Source organism: Papaver somniferum, chromosome 5 (genome assembly GCF_003573695.1).
Source record: "Papaver somniferum cultivar HN1 chromosome 5, ASM357369v1, whole genome shotgun sequence".
Taxonomy (NCBI): Eukaryota; Viridiplantae; Streptophyta; class Magnoliopsida; order Ranunculales; family Papaveraceae; genus Papaver; species Papaver somniferum.
Genome location: NC_039362.1, coordinates 25,437,755 through 25,453,250, shown reverse-complemented (window position 1 = coordinate 25,453,250; position 15,496 = coordinate 25,437,755). Strand labels below are relative to the sequence as shown.

At 40.7% G+C, this 15,496-nt stretch overlaps 1 pseudogene; it reads right to left on the bottom strand.

The window, feature by feature from the left end:
- Window positions 1-658: 658 nt before the first annotated feature.
- Window positions 659-2,791, bottom strand: LOC113278876 (annotated as a pseudogene).
- Between the last annotated feature and the right edge of the window lie 12,705 nt (window positions 2,792-15,496).

The window sequence follows — 15,496 nt, the reverse complement described above, 5'->3', positions numbered from 1 at the left end:
CGGTGGCATAGTTATAAAATCAGAAGCATGTCCTCATAGTTTATTTCTATTTCTTGGTCAGTACCTTCGTGGCCCACCATGATTTTTGTTCTTCTTTTATTACTCTCGCCTATTTTATTCTTCACCTTCCTCTTCGTGAAAAACATAATTGGAAAATGAATTAGAAATTACTCATATATATTAAATTTTATTTTTTTATGATATGAATTAGAAATTACTGATATACTTTTGATGTTATCCGTACCCTCTTTGTTTCTTGATCACCATCGAGGAGATTTAATAAGTTTTCTCAAGGCAAAATTGGAACCTTCTCACTGTGACAACCTTAAGGTGTCCATTAAATGTGACCATCTGAAAGTCCCATTAACTTTACGAAACCAATTGAATAAAATTACTACAACAATTGCAAGGTCTCATAACCAGACCGACTAGTTACATGTTATGCAAAATACCAACCAAGATAGGTAATTCTCTACACTGGGAAAAAAACATAGCAAAAAGGTGTCCATTAAATGTGAACTACCAAACTTGGCTAGCCTCTCTGCCATAAGGTGTCCTTTAAATGTGAACTATCAAACTTGGCTAGCTTCTCTACCATAAGGTGTCCATTAAATGTGAACTATCAAACTTGGCTAGCTTCTCTGCCATAAGGTGTCCATTAAATGTGAGACTCGTCTTCACAAAATATAACCTGTTGAATGTAAAAAAAAAAAAACACCCAAATTGAAGTTACATTCAAGGGTGCAGCTTTGTTGACACAAAATCAAAAGTTTCACTAAAAAAAAATCAGTTTTTTTTTCCGGATCATTGGTCACCTCAACTTTGCTTATTCCAGCATTCTGTGCCTTCTCGACTGTCTTTACATCTGGTTCAAATCCTTTAGGACATGCACAAAAAAAATGAAAATGAACCACCATCTCCTCTATATACACGACCTGTGGTTCACATTGATAAATGAGCAATATCAGCATAGTCTAAAATAAAACCGTGATACATGAAGGAATATTTGAACTAAGGAGAATTTAGTTCGCTTTGCGAAGGTGTTATTCAATAACAAAAGAGGAACTAAATTATCTTTGTTCTTTCAAGCTGACCAACATGTTTGAACATGATGATTGTAGTCAGTCAGGCCATTGATGACTGGTACATATTTCCCTAAATCAAGAATGTCCTGTATTGTTAATGAAGTTGTGTTAAATGAACAAGAAACATAAGTACATAAAGAAAAGAAAAGAACAAACAATGACCAGAATAGCGGATACAAAAAAAATCTCCTAAGCTTGGAGCCTACCCTATTTCAACTTGCTCTCAGTGGAAGTGGCGAAGCCACGATTCTTGGTAGGGGAGGGTAAACTTAAAGGGGTATTAAGAGGGGGAAAAAGCCTTAACTAGGTTTCCTCATGCAACTTATCAAAAAAATTTCAGCTTGGATGAAAATTTAACAATGGGTAGTACAGATATGTGACTGCCAGCAGTAATTTCTACCGCTAGTTCAAATTAGAGAAATCTTGAGTCAAAATTTTACACAAACTGAATTCTGAATGAAGAAACTTAGATTAAATTTACACCAAGTCATGCTTGAGTTTAAAATATATAGCTTGACAACTGTCTTGAACATCCAAGATCTCCTTAACTTATGCTCAACTACTTGAAGATAATAAAGTTACAAGCTCTGGATATCCAATTTGAAGAGGGCATAATATGCAGGATCTAGAAACATCAAGTCAACCCCAACAGATCCTATTAACACTAAATGTAACAACTACTAGTAGAATGATAAGCAAAACTTACTGTCATACCTGACAAGCAAATAAACGAGCCATAATGATATCATTCTAGCCAGAAAGCACACGAGCAACATAACGTGCTTCCTCTCTTTTACCCATTTGGATATCATCTGGTCCTAAATATATAGCATGTCCACCTAACAAGAAGAACCATGTCTCCAAAAAAACTCGTGTTCTCATTGACGACTTTGCAAAGATCATTGCCATTGTCTTCCCTTTAAATTGTTGGAATCATATGTCTCTTTATTTAAGTAGTGCCTCGACTTTAGATGCACGATCCAGGATCTTAAAGATAAAATTTCTTAAGACCTATTTTTGCTGAAAACACATCAGATTTACGAATTCAGCTAAGTATGTTGCAGTATTCGTGGGTTGCTTCATGAATTCAGAACTACAATTAAGCTAAAGGTACTATTTTTTTTGGTGGGTAGAGTTTCTTTCCAAGTGAACCAAGTAAGTTTCTTAACTCTTTCTTTGTGTATTAGTTCTCCATTATGAGTTCTATAAAGAGGCCTAGTCGTGGTGAAAGTTCGGGTACTCAAAATCGTGAAGATACCTTTGATGATCCAAGCCTGAGAATTAGGTTCGTTAACACTAAGGCTCGTGATTACTATGTGAAATATAGTACAAAAAAACCTATTATGGAAAGGATTTATAAACCCTCTGAACTTAGAGTAGATGGTCTTCCTAGGTTCTTTGAAAATCATGAATGGGGAATTATTCACCGTCCCATGCGAACAACCTACATTGAGTTGACTGCCCAGTTTTATGCAAACCTGCATGAGCCTGATATTGTCAACCACACTTTCAAAACCATTGTTGAAGGAAGAATTCTTCTTGTGAATCGACAAGTTATTGTTGAATTACTGAACTTGTCTCGTGATGGTGATTTTCTATTACCACCCCTGAGCATTTGAGACCTTCTCCAGATGCGCTCTCAAACTTCCTTCTTGCAAAGGATGTCTCCTGGTGTGAAGGTAAGATTGATGTTTACGATGCTGCATTATTTCTCAAAGTCGCTGGAAAGCTACTAGTGGCCAACTTGATGCCTACAATTGACAGACAATTATGGACCAGACCTCTTACAGAACTGGTTTATTATGTTATTGAAGGTAGTAAGATCGACTTTTGTGGCCTTATTATTCGTTAGAAGATAAGTGTCAGACAGATTTCGAAGAAGACTCCTGGCTTTCCTTGTCTAATCTGAAGGATTTGCAGTTAATTTAGTATTGTTGTTGTTGGAACCAATCTTGGAGGGCCAAAAGTCTTGACCATGAAAAGCATTGCAAAAATGTTCAGAACTCCTGCAACACCCAACTCTGAACTCATCCGTCTTCAGCAAGAAGTTGAGGTTTTGAAAGAACAGGTGGATTATGCCGAGACAGCTCATCCTGAACTAAGTGAGAAGTTTTATGAAATTTCTAGGGATTATTATGAGATGAGTGATTAATCTCTCTACTTGCAATACTTTTTCTTGATTTGTCTGTTAAATTTCTTATATTGGACTTAAGTAACTGTTATCTTTTAATAGTTGTAAATACCTTAATGGTATTTTAGCCTTGAATGATTTTATCCTTCAATTAAATTGCTAAATATGTTAAGTCCATAATAAGTATAGATGAATTTGACAAACAAAAGTTAAGCCTATTATGTCATTATGCAAATATTGATGGAAGATAGGATGAACTTTTGTTTACAAAGATTAAGTCTATTATATGCCTCTATGCAAATATTATGTTGAGCATTTATGATTAGATTAATCATAGGTTCTCTTGTGGTTAATTTAATTGAGTTTTTTTGGATACAAATTCATATTTCTTGTGATTTGTTAATGTCCAAAGAAATCCTTCTTTTCTTGTTAAAGTAAGGTCGCTCTTGTTGTTCCTTTGGGGATGACAATTTATGGGAGAGAGTTCTTATTTGAACTTGTGCTTAATTGTGATATCTTTGTGGGGAGTGCGGTTGTGGAATATTATAGAGGTTATCTTGTATCTTTATAAACTCCTTGATGAATGCATTTAGCTTCGGATATATGATTGCATCTAAATAAAGTTGATATGTGTTTGTCTTTTGGTCATGAAGTATCTCTATGGAAATTTCATTAGGATCCCACTAATTTTCGTACCTTTGCCAATTTCTATTGACAAGGGGGGGAGAATTAATGTGTATAAGTTCACACTATAAATACATATGGTTTACGGATCATTATGTAATGAGGAGCGGTTTTCATGTGAGATGAAGTATTTACTAAGGGGGAGTGATACATATCACCATAGTATTGTTGTCAGAGTTGTGATACAATTGAACTTTGATGCTGTGTAACAATACTATGACATTGTATAACAACGATTGAGAGCTATTATTTTCTCGTTGTTATAGATACGGATCTTCAACAACTATGATGCTGAATTGAACACATTTAGAATCATTGGAGTACTTGGAAGTGACGAAGATTTCGAGTAATGTTGAAGAACCAAGGAGATCAAGCATTTGGATGAGAAGCTACAAAGTTTATTTATTTTGTAATCCATATATATTGATAGTTTTGTCATAAAATTGACAAAGGGGGAGATTGTTAGAGCACTTCTCGGTCGAACTCGCAAGCGTTACTATCTCAAGCTTGTTTGTCAAGTTTAGTTGCCGATTAGGATAGGAAGTGTAGTTTAACTTTAGACTTCACGGCGTTCATCGAATGAAGACGAAGAACTACTCAAGGGAACTTGTGGAACTTCGTCACCAAAAGGTATGTGGAGACTTGAACTCATCTATCGCTCAAAATTCTATCTACTCTATCTCCTATTTGAGACAAAAAGTCGTATTACTATATAGACTCCAATTATACACATTTGTTATTGCGAGTCGAGTTTATCTCGCTTATCTATTTCTCGAAATATGTGTTTGTAAGCTTTCGCTTTAACCAAGTTCATCTTTTATTCATGACGAAAGTCAAAAGATGATCATGTGAAAATCGCCTTGTAACATCTTACATGATTCGTGTGAGACAATCGTTTGATGTAGAATCGGAATATTTCGTATTGATCATTCGATCACTTGAAAATTGCTTTGAAGCTAATAGTTTGTGTGAGACAGCTATTGTCGTCTTCCAAGAATGTTTTAATGATTGAAATGAGAGTTTAGAACATGTAACCAATGATTGGATATAAACCCGGAACATGTAACCATGATTTAAATAAAACCGGGATATAAACATAGTGTGTAAAGTCCAAAACCGGGACCATGATATGCGTACCCGTACGCGTACTGGTTGGTTGTTGGAAGTACGGGAACTAATTATGCGTACCCGTACGCATACTGGCGGCAGTTCAAGTCCGTGAATTTCTGCTGGAGTTTGGAGAGTGAAATGGTATGCGTACCCGTACGCGTACTGGCGTAACCAAACTCAGTCCGGCTACTTAGGTATGCGTACCCGTTTGCATATTTAAATAGGTTATGTTCTAAAATCGGTTTGTTCATGAACTAATACATTTATATAATAAGGAATCCAATCTTTTGCAAACCGTGGCTATAATGTTCATGAAATGATTCGAGTGAATCCAAATCGATTTTGCTTCGATTGTGTTTTCTATACTTCTATGAGAATATAAACAATTGAATAACTCTCTAACTAGTTTCATTTGAGTCATTTGAACTAGTTATGATAAAGATGAATAAGGTTGATATGAAAGTGCTCATATGGCTAACCATTGACTAACTATTATTGAACCAACTAAGTGTACACGTTTATGTACGGTTACCTTTATCTAAATGTTGGTACATTTCATTTGTGTATAACAAGCTAAGTTCGATATAACGGTTGAAAGATATTAGCTTGAATCTAATCAGGTTTTCATCTACCGGTGAATATTAAATGCTTTATTACCAACGTAGCATTGATTGCAAACCCTGATTTGGAGACTATATAAAGGAGAACTCTAGTAACTAGGAAACTTAATCCCCACACCTCCTGTGTGATACTAGTTGCGACTAGAGTCGATTCTCCTTTAACCTTAGGTTTTCACGAAATCCTGTAGGTTAACGACTTGAAGACTTCATTGGGATAATGAAGCCAGACCCAACTATTTCTCTGTAGTTGCGTGTTCTGATCTTGATGTTTTCTATTGTGTTGAGTACTATCTTCTTTAAGATTTTCTCGAGATTTATTCTCCGGTAGGCAAGATTGAAGAGTAGTCACAAAAATCTTCGTCTCATCGTTTGTGATTCCACAATAATCTTGTTTCGTTAATCGGTTATCTTGTTTCATTAATCGATTAAGATTATTGTGAGGTGATTGATAATACTAGGTTGTTCTTCGAGAATATAAGTCTGGATTATCAATTGGTTCCTGTTCACCTTGATTTACCAGAAGACGGAACAAAACTCATAGGTATATCTGTGGGAGACGGATTTATCTATTCAATAGACTTTTATGTGTGATACAGATTTGTTTATCAAGTCTTCGACTTTGGGTCGTAGCAACTCTTAGTTGTGGGTGAGATCAGCTAAGGGAATCAAGTGGCAGAATCCGGCGTGGTTCAAGAGGCGTAAGGAAGGCACTGTACCTTTATCAGTGTGAGATTGATTAGGTCTCAATTACATTCCAGACCGAAGTTAGCTTGGTAGTAGGCTAGTGTCTGTAGCGGATTAATACAGTGTGTTGTTCAAATCTATACTAGGTCCCGGGGTTTTTCTGCATTTGCAGTTTCCTCGTTAACAAAATTTCTGGTGTCTGTGTTATTTCTTTTCCGCATTATATTTGTTTATATAATTGAAATATCACAGGTTGTGCGTAGTTCAATCAATTAGTGAATCCAACCTTTGGTTGTCGATTATATTGATTGACACTTGAACATTGGTCTTTGGTATTCACATAATAATCAGGCTCACGGATTTCTATCTGTTTGATTTGTTGATTACATTGTGAAACAGAGATACGAACTCTTGGATATATTTCCATTGATTGAGTCTGACTGTCTAGTTTATTCTCTTGGAGTTTGTCCATACAGATTGCTATGCAAAATATTGGGTGTGGTTGTTAGACCCCCGCTTTTTCACTCCCAATTGATGTCTAAACATCTTAAGATTTCAATCAAGAAAAACAGTTAGGGGTAAAACCAGATTTCTAATACTCAAATATCGAAATCAACAAAAAAATAGATAAATACGACAATGATTTCTTAACATTTCAATCAAGAAGAACTATCTGTTAAGATATGGTCAAGATATTATACGATCTTGGCATTATTGTTTTGTTATGCCGTTGCAACTGCATATATATTTCCTTCTGTATTTATCCTAGATATTGTTAGGTGTATCATTATTCTTGCCTTATCAAGTTCTGTAAGTTTGTATAAAGCAGTCCCTTTGCCTATCAATGAATACACATAGTTAATCTCACGACAACTATAGAATATCTATGCTCATGTTTAACATGGCATCAGATCTAGGAAATATCTAACAATCAATTTTCCGCTGCAATATAATCCAGAGAAAAACATTAGTCTTTGCCTCCTGATCATAACCTAGTTCAAAGTTTAAACCCTACATTCAAAAACATAGTAATCATGTCAAGAGAAGATTTTCAACCTATCACTGTTCAGTTTGATGGAACAAACTACAATCACTGGTCATTCCTCATGAGGAGCTTTCTTAAAGGAAAGAGTATGTGGAAGTATGTCGATGGTAGATAAAAAGCTCCTACAACAAGAAGTTCTAGTGACAAAGGAAAAATAATGTTCAGACTTGTTTGTATTTTGCAGCCCAAGTCTCAGAGTAACCAACCTAGAGTTCTCAATCTTCGAAAGAGGGACAGGGGTCCTAACACAGGAGTCGAGGAAGAAGCGGGGAAGGTAACAAATATACTTCTCTAATCACAGTACATGTACTTTCCCGTATTTGTTGCCTTGAATAGATCTAACGATGACTCATGTGCAGAGGTCGAAAGATGATAAAGGAGAGGTAGTAGGTGCTTCGTCGAAAGAGGGTGAGGATCTCGAGGATCGGCTTCCATTATCCCATTTCCTGAGGATGTCGCCTCCGAAACCTTCTAATATTTCGTCTACTATTGTAGGTGGTAAGCCTGGTGGGAAAGGTAAAGATTCAAAGGGTGACGAGTCTGCCCCAGGGAAGATCATGCCCCAGCAGCCTGTTGTATCCTCTGCCGGTAAAGGTATTTTCATCGCCGATGACGTTGTCTTTGTAATGTCTGATGATGATGAAGAAGAAGATATTTTTGGTACTGAGGATGATGTCGATCTCTCGGGCGGTGGAGAGGAGGCAGAACAAATAGACGGGTCTTCTGGTGGGAAGGGCGATGGAAAGGGTCTTCGGGTGGAAGAACCTGTTGTCGAGAAAAATGATGCCTCTGGGAATGATGCACTGGAGAATCTGCCCCCTGTTCTTCCTTCACCGAGGTCGGGTGGGACTACCTTCTTCACTATCTTGGGCCCAGTGTGTAATTCGTTAGGGGCTCTCACTTCGCCTGATTTCAGCACCTTGACCGTCGATGAGATGATCCAAGTTGTGCCCCTCTACGAAGCCGGTTTCAAGGACACTTTTAACCTCATGGTAAGTTTCCTTATTAAACTGTGTATTTCGGGTAGAGAATGGTTGTTGATTTTGTGAAGTGTAATGTCCTCATGCTGCCAACAAAGGTTATTGGAGGCTGCTATTAGGCAGAAGCAGTTGACGGAAGTGGAAAGTCTTCGTGCTCAGCTGCAGCAGGAAAAAATTCGAGTCCGAGGACTGGAGACGCAGTTAGCCGAGGCCAAAGGTACTTTCTTTTAAGCTGTTATATATATGATTGATTGTGTAGTGCCAATATCCTGAGTTTAGTATTGTATTCCTAGCCGAGATGTCTAGTATAGATGCAGTCGCTGCCTCGGAGTATCGCATGTTAAAGAGAAAGTTAGACATTGAGTAAAGTCATGTTGCGAATCTCCAACAAAGAATCGTCAATAAGGATGATAAGATTGATCGTCAGGAAGCCGAAATCGGGGATCTTCGAGCCGAGCTACTCCGCTATGAGAGATTTCAGTATGTGCCCGAGGAGGTAGAAAATATTCGGGAGAGCCTTTCTCGGGTCCAGGGTATTGCCGCCGATAAGACATTATTAGATGATAACTTGGAAAGTCAGTGTAAACGATTGCGACTTCAAATCAGAGATTTGCATGTTGATCACAAGCGGATTTTGCAAGAGAAGGATGACACCGAGAAGTCTAACCAAGAATTACATGAGAAGCTTCGGAGATTCAACCAAGTATCCCGAGAGTTGGAATGGGTTCAAGCTTAATTGTCGGGCCTGCATATAGCACATGATTGGCAGAAGACTGACTGGAGTTCAATGAGTTCAATGAGCAACGTTATAATGAGTTGACTGCGAAGATCTCAGCTCTGAAATGTAGTTTACTTAAGTCTGAGGAGAATGTTAGGGTAGTTTTGCCATTATTGGAAGGTGTTCTTCCATATGTTGTATTGTTCTTGTGTCTCTTTTACTGTTATGATGTTGTTGTCCCGATACTAACTCATTCTTTGCACTTGCATCTGAGCAAGGAAAGGTGAAATCCTTGGAGGAGGAGGTTGCTCGACTGAAGACTCAGGAAACTCAGTTGCTCGAGCAAGTTTCAACTGCGGAAGCTGCGTCAACCCAACTGACCTTTGATCTAGCTGCTGAGAAAGACAAGTTCAAGATCGAGATCGTCACAAAGGTCAAGGAAGGCATGAAGGCGGTTATCGAGAAGAAGCGGGCCGACGTAGCTGCCAAGAAAGCTGGTTCAGGATCAGTTCCGCGTAAGGAATAGTTGGACCTTTTGTAGTGTTGTGCCACTATTGTGCCCCTTGTACTGGGTCGTAATCCGCTTGAACACCTTTATTTTTTCGAACATCTATCTTATGGGGGTGTTGCGTCGCCAACCGGTTGTTTTATCGTTTCTTGACATTTTCGCTTCTGTTACTTCAATCACACCTTGTTGTTTGTTTATGGTAGGTCTGTTATTTCCTGCATTAAAATGTTTAATTTGTTAGTGTAAATTCCATTTCTGTCGAACACACTCAACAGGGAGGGTCATCGGGCCCAATGCCATGTCCCGGTTGAGGTATCCCATCACTGTCAATTTGATCTAGTGGTAAGGTATTCGGTCATTCCTAAATTTTACTGGCTCGATATCCCTAGGGAGTTATCGATTAACTAGCCTGGGCAAGTGATTTCGGCCACTTGCGATGGGAGCAATGTTGTATAATCGACCCTGATTTCGGCCACTTGCGATATTCTGGTACTCATTCCCCGAAAATCGGTCACTGTTTTCCAACCACCAGGACCCTTAGACTACCTCGGCACTTGCACACTGCCACTGCCCGGAGTTCGAATAGCCCGTCAAGTGTAAGACACCTCGGCACTTGCAAACTGCCATCTCTCCGAGTACGAATGTCCATTCAAGTGTAAGTCACCTCGGCACTTGCACACTGTCGTAGCCCCGAGTACGAATGACCATTAGACGCAATTGTCATATTTCCTACCCCACATGAATTTTCAAGGAAATAGATGACAGAATATCGTACCTGCTCGAACACCTCTCATGGGTGATATAACTTCAAGTGTTGAGTGTTCCATGGCCAAGGTTATGCCGTTCCATCTGGTTTCAATATCTTGTACGCTCCTTCTCTCACTTTTTCCACAATAGTGTATGGTCCGCCCCATTTTGCCGTCAATTTCCCGCCCTTGTTGTCACGTTCATAACTGGGTAGTTCCTTCAATACCAACTGTCCTGGCTGGAACTCTCTTGGTCGGACTCGTTTATTGTATTCACGCTGCAGTCGCCTTTGGTAGTTTTCCATTTTTTGGAGAGTCATTTCTCTTGTCTCTTCCAAGTCATCAAGCTTGGCCAAAATTAGATCTGCCGAGATGTTCCGCCTCCACGCCCCAGTACTTGTAGTGGGTATCATTGCTTCGGTAGGATGGATGGTCTCGGTTTCATATGTTAGCATAAAGGGCGACAATCCGGTAGCCTCCCTTCGGGTAGTTCTATAAGCCCACAGAACATTATAGAGCTCCTCACACCATTCGTCGTATTCTCCATCCAACTTCTTTTTAAAATTGTCTGCTATTGTTTTGTTTGTGATCTCGGCCTGCCCAATTACTTTGTGGGTAAATGGGCGTTACCTTACTCTTTCGAATGTTATAGTTGTTGAATAGCAGGTCGATGTTCTTGCCTTGTAGTTGTTTCCCGTTTTCCGAGACGATTGCTGCCAGTACGCCGAAACGACAGATGATGTGCTCCCAAATGAAACAAAACACATCCTTGTCCCGAATGTTCCTCAGTAGTGCAGCTTCCACCCACTTGGTGAAATAATCAGTAGCCACAATCAAATACTTTCTCTGCCCCGACCCGACATGCAATGGTCCCACGATATCGATCCCCCATTTGGCGAAAGGCCACGGGATAATTAATGAGTTTAAGGTTACTGCAGGTGCGTGTATCTTCTTGCCAAACTTATTGCACTCGTCGCAAATTAACGCCATATTTTTGCGTCTTCGTTCATGTAGGGCCAAAATATCCCATGGTCTTGGCTCGGGTTGCCAGGCTCCGGCCCGAGCTGTGATTTCCCGCGGCGCCATAATCTATCTCATTCAAGATCGAGTGCCATTCCTCTTTGCTTAAACACCTCAATAGCGGCCCCAGGTAGGATTTTCTATATAGGATATTGTCTCGTAATTCGTATGCTGCTTTGCTTTTGATTTTTGATCTCGGGTTGTCCCTTGGGTAATTCTCCCGTCTCCAAATATTGGTGGATATGTTTGCGCCAATCGCCAGCTTCATACTTATCGGCCGTGGTTACAGCTACATATGCTTTAGTATCCACTGTCCCAGGTACAGATGGCATCAAGATCCTCATGATTCTGAAGCCTTCAACACTCGAGTCTGTTAGCATTGAGGCGATGTATGCCAGTGCGTCCGAATGTCGATTATCTTTTCTGCAGATGTGTCGGAACTTGATGTTTGGTATCTGGCCGATGCAAAATTGGGTGAGCTCCGAATACTTCTGTAATACTGGGTCATGTATTGCGTACTGCCCGCTGACCTGCCGAATGACTAACTGAGAGTCGCTAGTTAATCTTACATCGTGGATCCCCATTTATACTATTAGCCGCAAGGTATGTATTACGGCCTCATATTCAGTGACATTGTTTGTCTCCTTAAACTCGAGCCTGAATGAGTGAACCATCTTCTTTCCCTTTGGTGTAGTGAAGACTAGCCCTAGACCCGACCCCTCTTTGTTGGACGACCCGTCTACGAATACCTCTCACCGTGTCGGGCTCCATGTTTCAAGTAGGTCGTATGGATCTTCTCGATCTTCTTCCATTCCCGGGATATCCTCAATTTCCTCTTCAGCGTCTAGAGGAAAATCTGCCAAAAAGTCGGCCACTGCTTGCGCCTTTAATGATGTCATCATCTCATAGAAGATATCGAATTGTTTAATTTGAGCACTCCATTTAGAAATCCGTCCCGACCTTGATGCGTTGTCCAGTACTGACTCTATGGAAGATTTTGTAAGTACTCGGATCTTGTGAGTTTGGAAATACATGCGCAATTTTTGTGTTGCAAATACCAAAGCTAGTATCAGTTGCTCAATTCTGGTGTAGTTCCTCTCTGCAGGGTTCATGGTCTTGCTTATGAAGTACACATTTTTTTCTTCCCCTCCAACGTTTTTGACTAAAACCGCACTTATGGCATAACCAGTCGCCCCAAGATATATGGGTAAGCACTTCATCAGGCTCAGGTCTTTGTAACACAGGCAGACTCACGAGATGTTGCTTGATCTTTTGGAATGCTTCCTCACACTCCTCGCTCCACTTGAATTTTTCTCCTTTCCTTAGTGTCCCAAAGAAATCTTTACATTTGTCCGAAGACCGTGAAATGAATCGTCCTAATGCTGCCAAATTCCCGTTTAACCGCTACACATCCTTTATAGTTACCAGAGATGGCATTTCCAAGACAACCCTGATTTTATTGGGATAAGCTTGTATACCTTTATCAGTGATTATGTATCCCAGGAACTTACTCGATGTGACCCAAAAGGTGGTTGGATGCCTCCTTGCTCTTTACTAGCATATCGTCCACGTAGACTTCGATGGTGTTGTGAATTTTATCCTCAAACATGTCCTCCACCAACCTTTGATAAGTGGCACCAGCGTTTCTCAACACGAACGACATCTTAGTGTAACAATATAGCCCTCTAGGTGTGAAGAAATATGTATGTTCCTGGTCCTCGGGAGCCAAAGGGATCTGATTGTATCCCGAGTACCCGTCCATTAGTGTTATCACCTTGTATCCAACTATGGATTCCACTAGCTGATCAATCCTGAGGAGAGGAAAGTTGTCCTTTGGGAAAGCCTTATTCAAATCTCTAAAGTCGATGCAAATCCCGACTCCTCCATTTCTTTTAGGTACTATTACCATGTTAGATATCCATTGCGGGTATTGGGCCTTTCGAATGATTCCGGCCACCTGTAATTTCTTCAATTCGACCTCTACTGCTGCTTGTAGCTCGGGTGCGATTCGACGCATCTTTTGTCGGATCGGATTGAAATTAGGATCTATCCTTAGGTGATGTGAGCATACCTCAGGGTCAATTCCCTCCATGTCGTGCATTTCCCAGGCGAACACATCCATGTGTTCCCGTAATAGAGTTATCAGCTGCTCTGTTTGCTCATCCGATAACAAGGTTCCGATTCTGACTAGCTTTTGATCTTCCTCGGTCCCTAAGTTGATCTATCGGGTAGACTCTAGGGCCACAAGTTGGGCTTTGGCTCTGCGAACGGTGTCGCCTCCTTTGATTGCTACAAGATATCTTTCTCTCCTTCTTCATAGGCCGTGACCGCTTGTGAGATTACTCTCTCAAGTTCTTCCCCCGCTTTAATCTCATTAGCTTTGTTCTTTTCTCGGCGCTTCCTTGATCGCCTTTCCTCGTTTTGCTGGATATCTAACTGCATACATCGTCGTGCGGTCTGAGGGTCACCTAGCACCTCTACTACCCCCGGTGAGAAGGGAATCTTAACCTTTGGTGGTAAGCCGATGCCACCCCTTTTATGCTTGCGATCCAGGGTCTGCCGAGGATCGCCTCATAAGGTGATACGACGTCCACAATGCAGAAGGTGGTAAGTGTGTCCAAGTATCCCTCCCCATCGGAGACTCTGAGAGTGACTTCCCCCTTTGGTACGCTCACTGTCCCATTGAAGCCGTAGATTCGATAAGTTGAGAGGATTAAAATATCATCAGATAGCTCCATTCTTTTGAACGTGTCGTAGAAGAGGACCTCGACTGAACTCCCGTTGTACATCAATATTCTTTTGACTCCCCACTCTTCAATGAGTAAAGTGATCACTAGGGGATCTCCATGTGCTTGCCCATTCATCGGGACGTCCTTAGCGAAGAAGGTGATCGGCTGCATCATACAGGGCTCCATAGGTAAAGTTTTTGCTACGCTAAAGATCTCCTTCCCAACCCGATCCCTCTTGTGAATTCTTTATGTGATACCGGTTCCTAAGTCGAACTTTTGTGTTGCCGAGTGTGAGATGGTATTGCAGGTGAACTGGGTTCCACGATCGATTCTTACTTGGTGCACTGGGACATCGGGTGTGGTGGGTGCTGGTGATGTTTGTTTAACAAAGTGTCTCAAGTAGCCATCCCTAATTAGATGTTGAACGATATCTTTTACCTCCCGAAAGTCGTTGGTCGAGTGGCCACGGTACTGATGGTAATGGCAAAACTCGGGGTGGTTCCTTGTCTCGTCAAATTGTATTCCTCTAGTCTTCGGGTACCTAATGTCATTTCTCTTTTATACTTCCTTAAGGATCTCTTCTAGTGGCGCGTTTAGAGGTGTGTAAGTTCTCGGCTCATGACGAGGCCTTTTTCCTTTATCGACCCATTCCTTCTTGCCCAAAACTTGTTGTGGTACCATCGGCCTCTTTTCTGATCGCTTTGAATCCCCCTGAGGAGTCCCCCCGGCTGCTGTACTGGATTCTTGGACCCCCCATGTCTTGTGCTCCTTCTTGTATCTCCTCCAACGCGATGTAATGTTCCTGCATCTTTCTAATTTCCTTTAATGTGTGCGGCTTCTCAGTGTACATGGCTATCCAGATGGGATCATATTTCCCTAGAGAATTTTCGAACCTGAAGATCTGCTGGTCGACGGGTACCTTCCCGATATCGGTGCACAATTTTCTCCATCTATCTGTCAAAGACCTTAAAGGTTCCCCGAACCTTCGTGCCAGTGTTAATAACTTATTTATCCTTGGTCGAGCGATATTGTTATGCATATAGGTTTCAAGAAATGTTTCCACTAAGGCTATGTAATTGCATATGGACTCGTTAGGTAAGGTATAAAACCAATTCTTTGCTTCACCTTCCAGGATTGCCGGGAAAAATTTACACATGACCACGTCATAGTTCTTCCATTGTGATAACGACATGTTGTACATCCTGATGTGTTCTTCTGCATCGCCCGTTCCGTCAAACCTGGAGGGAAATGTAGGAAGTGTGCATTTCGGAGGAAAGGGAGTCCTCTCTAGCTCTTGGGTGAAAGGAGTTTTCTTTGCTTCATTAATCACTTTCGCCAATTTTTTAACCATCTGTTCAAGTTGTTCAAGCTTAGCCATTGTCGTGGCATCGGGTCCACCATTCTGCACTTCTTCATCGTTGAGGAATTCTCGGGGG